Source organism: Cupressus sempervirens, chromosome 6, assembly GCF_028749045.1.
Source record: "Cupressus sempervirens isolate cs-2001-9-10 chromosome 6, ASM2874904v1, whole genome shotgun sequence".
Lineage (NCBI taxonomy): Eukaryota > Viridiplantae > Streptophyta > Pinopsida > Cupressales > Cupressaceae > Cupressus > Cupressus sempervirens.
The window spans coordinates 244705639-244711638 of NC_143123.1; positions in this window are offsets into that span (position 1 = coordinate 244705639).

A 6000-nucleotide genomic window follows, 5' to 3' on the forward strand; every position below is an offset into this window, starting at 1 on the left:
CCTAAGTCCTTTCAAACATGTATATTAAGGGATCCCTTTCAATGGATTTTATTTCCCCTTTAATGTTATGGATTAATTGGTTATGTTTTATTATTGTGAGTTGATTGAATAAATGTATGCAAGTAGAGTAGAAGAACATATGACAGTCAAGTGCATAAAGATAACTAATTGTATATGCAAAATTAAATGCTATGGGATGAAAAAGATGGAACCAAAATCACCTTGAGGGATAGTAGAGGAAACAATATTAGATCTAAAAATAGACTATCAAATTGCAACAAAAATATAAACATAAACCAAGATGGATTGGAAACCTGGAAACTAGGATATGTTGACTATGAAAATTAGGAAGCCCCAAGAATAAGTCAACTTCTTAGGTAGATTTCATCTTGGGTATAGATTGAGGTTGACATGTACCTTCTTTGCACAAAATTTTGACAATCATATATTTTGATAGAGACTGCAACCCTAGATTTGTAATTCCTAATTTTATAGATTCAAAAGTCTATAAATTTACTCATACACACAAGAAAGATGGAATTTTTTTGCGTTAAAGGGATTTCCTTCTTCAAGAACCCATTTAGTAATGAACCTTGTAATGAAATGAAAGCATGTAAAAGAAAGACAAATGTAAATATTCACCTTACTTGTAAAACCTTAGTGGATGGATTTGAATCCTCTATCCACAAAGATGTATGATTCTTATATGTAAATGTATGTATGGTGTAGGATGTACTAACCAATAAAATAGATATACAAGTTCCTAATCGTATATTCATGGGTGTAAGTATGCTCAAGTATTGAAATGGTTGAATTCTTTAGCTCTTGTCAAATGTTTATGAATGTAGATCTCCTTCCTTTATGGACAACTTTGTTGTCTCCAATGAAAAAACATGATAGATCTATGGAAGGAAATGCATTCTTGATTGAATGAAATAAGGGAGTTCAATGAATCCTTTCTTTCTTGGCTTAAAATCCTTGAATGCACCTTCATAACTTTCTTGCAATTGAAGAATGGAATGTATGCTTTCTCTTTAAAATGTGAATGGATTGAATGTGGATACCAACTTTGGGATCAAAATCAAAAGGGCCACTTGTATTGGGGGAAAGAAATAAATGTTAGTTTGTGGTGACTAATTAGGGAATTATTATACACTCTCCATAATTCTTCGACGAGGTCTGGGGCCGAGTCAAGCCTTGAGTGGGGGAAAAAAAATTGGGCCTATTTTATTGGCAATTTTTGGGCTGACATGTTGTAACTGACTATAACCCCAAAATGACAAAAATGTTGTATAAAATAGCTTAGGGTTAGGGATTTCATTATGTGTGATGTGATAATGGCTTCTTGTAGTGGTATTGAGCTATAAAGGATTATATATTTTAATCAAGTTGTAATCACTAAATAACAAAAATATTGGACTCGTTGTTTGGTGGACCTAGCCCAGGGATTGGGTGAATCATGTTAAATCTTTGTGTCTTATGTCCTCTTCTATGTGCATGATTATTTTATGATATTGGATATATTTGCATGTAATTATAATTTATGTCTCTTTAAATCCTAACAATGAAAACTGCTAAAATAGGCTCAAAATATTGTAAGCAAAATCCCTTGGGCATTGATCAACCTTGACCTATACCTTGGAGACATTTTGCATGGGAATCATCGCCAGGGTCTCAGAAGTGGAAAATAAATATTCAAAAATAGTGAAAAAAAAACTCAAGGAAAATGTGGCAAATTGAGCATAAATGCACCCATGTTCTAGGAGATCACTAAAATGGAGCTTTGTAAATATTTAGCTTCCAAATTAATGGGTGTTGGCTTTATAAATGGTACACTTATATGCAATAATTTGTTTTGATTTGATATTCTCTCGTATGTGAGAGTTATATATCTTTAATCACAACCTCTTAATTATATGTAAAAGCATGTTTGTCCTAAACATCTGACCTTACTTGGGGGCTTAAACTATTTAATCCTTTAGTTTGAATCACCTTTTTACCTAGAAATAATGAGGCTAGAAAGGTGTATTCTTCTTCTCCTCCCTTCTTTATCTTGAAAATTCTTTATTTTCTCAAGGGCTCCTCTTGACAATGGATATATTGTAACCAATATCTCTTACCTTTAATGGACTCTTCCCACTTTTAGACATTCTTTCATAATTATCTATTCCTTGTCTAACTAGATTCTTCACTGTTTGCTAGGGACTTTGCTATATAATGACATTTTAAGGATATATTTATATTGTTGGAATTAGGCATCATTTTACTCATTTCCTTGTGATGTTTCCATAATAAACTAAGTCATTCCATAGCTCCTATTTCAGGATCAAACTAAAATTATGGGTCATAGACGCTCAATGGGTGTGGAAAAAGATCCACTAATTACATTGGAGGTTAGGATAGACTATTGAGGCTGCAAATGGTGACATATGGCTAATAAGATAAAATGAATTCTTTTCTTAGATAACTAATAGAGATCACACTTAGAAAAAGGGTCTCAACTCAATTTTAAACAAGATCAAAGGGACAAAGGGCCCATATTTGAATTTAGGGTTACACTAAAAACCATTATGAAGTCTTATTATGAAACTAAAGTGAAAATATGCCAAGGTAGGTGATAAACAATCATGAAATTGTACATCACTTAAGTACTTACAATTTACAATGATACATTTACCCTCCAGTTAAGTAGTATTCAATACTACATTCATATGCAAGCTAAAGTACAAAAATAGTATATGAAGAAGAATATTTCAAAGTTGTCAAATAGAAGCCACCAACATGTAATACATGCAAAAAAATATTAGGAACCACATTTTGAAAAACCAAATCATCAATTGAAAACCATAAACCACCTAAGGATTATGAAAAAAATGATAAAATTTGCATGTCATTATTAATCATTTATTTCATCTTGCTAATGAAAAAAGTGAAATTGGATAGTAGGTTTACCATGATGAATGTGAACATAAATCTATTGATATGTGCTATTGATAAATTTTAAGATGAACTTGAAATGTTATATAGATCATTTGAATTGATAAGGAACACAATCACAATCTCAATGCAATGAATAGTTTGAGAATCATACACCAAGGACTAAACAAACTCCATGATCTAACCTACTAGAAAAGCTATGAGATCATATAAGGAAGAAATATTTTGTTAACTCTATAGGATATAAAAAATAATGCCTAGGTCATTTACGATAGCAGAAGAAGAAGAAAAAGAGGAGTATAAGAGTAGAAATGCTAAAAAGTTGTGTTATATAAGTTCTACTCATGTCCAAAAAAGTGAAGGAGAATTGATAGTATAGCAAGTTGCATTATTTCTACCCTACAAAGCTTGCACATAAGATAAGCTTGTAATATCTTATAGTTAAAAGAGTCTTAACATTTTTTTATGATCAAGGTTGGATTATGGAATTAGTCTTATGAAAATCATCATCTCTTTGTGAATCCATAAAAATAGTTATCCTCAAAAAAATCATTGTCTCCATAGGGATTTAAAAACATGACCATTCCTAAGGAAAACATTGCCTTCATAGGGATCAATAAGGATGATCAATCCTAAGGAAACATTATCGCCTTAGGGATCAATAAGGATTCTTGTTCCTAAGGAAAAAATTGTCTCCTTGGTGATCAATAAGGACAATCAATCCTAATGAAAACATTTTCTCCTTATGGACCAACAAGAATAGAGAATAATAATACCAAATGTACCATCGTAAAATTGATGAAATTCATTTTGAGACCTTTTAGCCCTCTCTAGTATGGTTTTTGTCCCTTTCTCTTCTTCCAATCTTTCCCAAATAGTAATTTTTTAGTTTATGCATGACCCTCGTATATGTTATTTTATCACCTTTTTGGACACACCTCTCAATGCTTTCATTATTTATCATTTATTTCTACACTTTCCCTGAGACATTAGGATCATCCTTTTTTGGGATACCCTTGGGTACAGGTATACCAAGTTGACCTATACCTAGAGGGATTTTGGTCCTAGTACCTGTGTTGTCTTAGGTGTTTCAATTATTTCATTTTGCATCCTGATTGGCTTGCTTTGTTTTTAATCCCAAAGAAAGTATGTAAGGGAGCTTGGGAATTTAATTCTCACACACAGAGAAATCAAGATCAAGGATACAATGAGACGTAAAGAAATAATTTTGAGCATATTTCCAAGTCATACATAAACCATTCTTCAAGAATTCATCAATATCTAGCATTTCCTTTTTGCATCAAGCTTCTTTCGTCAAGATGGTAGTAGAGTTTGGCTTCTAAGGAGGAGATCTCCCATTCACTCATTTAATTTTTTTCCATTCTTCATCAAGAAAGATAATAAGCATTCATATTCATATGATTTTGACTTGCATAGTTTTCTTTTTATTCTGTATTGAGTCAAGGGTAGTACATTAACATACTTGACTACGTACTAAATTAAATTTCATCTACAAATGTAATTATATTCCTCACTATTAGATTAAGTTATACTACTTTCCAACATTTCCTTTATCATTATCATTTAAATTTTAAGGTTTATTCCTCAATTTAGGGCTTGACCAAGGAAATCTCTCCCCTAACAAATAAAATATTTTTTCTTGTATGTAGGAAAAGGTTATCAAACTTGAAAATTTAGTTATGGAAACCTACTATTAGGAGCTATCTATAGGACTAAGGTTGGAAATACTTTAACCCTTCACGAACATAGTCATTGGAAAGAATATATTCTAAAATAGGTCAATTTTGTGTACCTGTACCTGGGGATCTATGTTTTTCAAGGTTTTTTGTCCTAATTCTAGATTTGTAATTAATTTTTGTGTTACATTTTTTAGTCATCATTTTTCAGAGTAGAAAGGTGTCTTATGTCATTCCTTTTCAAGATAAACCACTTTCTCTCTTCCTTTTATCTCTCAATTCTAATTACTTTCTTTACTAGGGTTGTACATGTACTTCTTGCATTTAAAACATTCAATACTATGCTAATTAGTCTCATACTTAACCAATCGATTCACTTTAATCACATTCCAAGTCTAAAGGTAATTAACATTGCATGAAAGATGATTTTTATGTGCACTTCTTTATTATTATTTGGGTTTAGTACTAGCTTACCTTCATCCTATTTGGGTTTTTAAGTTTAACTTTATTTATATTGAAAGTTATGTTTGGAAGCCTCTGTTGTCCTTGTATTTGAATGTTTGAAAAGTGGGAGCTTCATTTGGTACACATATCTTATAAATTGCTTCCATTTTCCACCTAAAATTTTTGGTGAGCCTAACTTGTGCGCCTTTCTTTTTTGTGGAGTTAGATTGCTTCTTTGTGAATCTAGACCTACTTTAAATGCTCTTGTTTTCATTAGTGATATTTATAAATCCTTTTACATTGTCTTATTTACATTATTTCATTATATATATTTGCATTGTGAAAATACAAAGAAACTACATCCTACATTCTTAAATTGCATTGCATTTTTTTTATAACACTATTAAAAACACAAAAGTATTTTTTAATAGCCACTGCACTTCATTTTCAATGGGGTTGTTATCTTTATTTTCATTATTTCTTCATAATTTTTAAGATATTATATTCCATGCATACGATGACACTTTAGTGTTTCCTTTCATTAATTCTCATGCAAATATTTCTTCATTCCTCTCCAAAGGTTAGATTCTTCAAAGATGATGCTAATCAATCTTTAGTGACCCACGATGTTCCTAAACTTGATAATACTACTATTTGGGATGAGCCCTTAGATAGGGATATTGACTACTCTCTCCCTCATGAATTTTTTTTATCATGATTATTCCTCTCCTAATGTGTGCTTTCTTCCATCCTTGAATGATTCTACTATTTGAGATGTTAGTCTTCAGGAATCAAATTACTTGGGGGTGGGGGGCTGTGGGGTGAATCAATAATCATTTGATTAAGAAACTTTAACCTCTCAAACCCTTATCACAACATTAGATCAATAACAAAAAATGTAAGAATCAAACATGTAAACACA